We start from the raw sequence: 1,499 nt of genomic DNA on the forward strand, positions 1-1,499 counted from the left end.
CCATCACTACATTTCTAGATGGCCTAGCATAGGGCCTAGTGCAGAGTGAACATTTATCTTTTAAATAAGTGACTAAGTGACTGACCAACTGAGCTATTAACGATTCACTAATTGGGGCCTTCTCTTGGTTCTGTTCTGTAAGATCGTCCAGGCATTTGAACAAAGGCTTTCCTCATGTACTGTGGTTACAATCAGCTGAAAGTGGAAAATACTGCTTCACATTCACAGTTACATATGAATTGAAGACTTCCTGTCAGGAATCAAGGCTTGGATATTAATTTCACAGGATAACAGTGTTTAGAAAGTGTTTACATCTCATGTGAGCTAACAAATTATTGTTTTTCACAAGAAAATTACAGAGCCTTGAACCAATATACTATTGTTAGTGCAGATATATTTGTAGTGATGTGTAAAGCAGGGTCTTTTAAAAATTTATTATTGTGTTTGTGTGCATGATATGGGGGAGTATGTCACAGCATGTGTTGAGGTCACAGGACAATTTTATGGAGTCATTTCTCTCCTTCGTCTTTATATGGTGCCAGGGATGAAATTCAGGTTGTCAGGTTTGCAAGACAAACGCCTTTACATGCTAAGCCATTTCACAGTCCCCTCCAAACAGTAGGTTTTTTTAGGTTTGTTTTTATTATTTTTAATGTATGTATGTGTGTGGCTGGGTATGGATCTGTGCATGTGCCCTCGAGGGTCAGAGGTGTCTGATTCCCTGGAGCCAGAGTTACATGCAGTTGTAAGCTGTCCAACGTGCGTGCTAGGAACTGAACTCAGGTCCCCTGCAAAAGCAGTATACCCTCTTAACCACTGAACCCAGCCTCAGCAGTAGGTTTTGAAACAAAATTTGAGGCCTCATGAAAGCTCCACTAGTTTTCTGGCAGCACAGAGAACCATTATCACCAGAACCTGTTGCCTATGTTATCATCTTTTTTTTTTATGTGGTCCTGGGCACCGAATCTAGGGCCTCTTACATTCTAGGCAAGCACTCTGCACCTCAGCTACATCCCCAGTCTTTTTTTATATTTTAAAATTTTGAAACAGGGTCTCACTAAGTTGCACAGGCTGGCCTTAAAATCACTCAGTAGCCAGGCAGTCCTTGAACTTGCAAAACTCTTGCTCAGCCTCCTGAGTAGCTAGAACTACAGACTTGAGTCACTGGGCCTATACTATCTTATCTGAAGTCCCCCTAAAGCCCATCCCTATTCTTGTCACGTGAATCCTAAGTTCATCAACAAATGTGGAAAGATCAGGGATTTTAAGAGAGATGGGGGATAAATTCTACCTCTAGCATTTATTAGCTATGGGCTCTTGGGGAGTTTCTCCATTTTTTTCTTGTCCTAGTTTCCATATCTGGATGAGAGAAATAATACCACCTCAGCATGATGATACCACCTGAGCTCCTGGAATGTGGTAGATGCCACTCCCTATACTATCAAGACACCACGTATAGGGCCATGAAGCAGAGTTTTTTTTTTTACATATATACTATT

The sequence above is a fragment of the Nannospalax galili genome, unplaced genomic scaffold (assembly GCF_000622305.1).
Source record: "Nannospalax galili isolate Female #2095 unplaced genomic scaffold, S.galili_v1.0 scaffold31, whole genome shotgun sequence".
NCBI lineage: Eukaryota > Metazoa > Chordata > Mammalia > Rodentia > Spalacidae > Nannospalax > Nannospalax galili.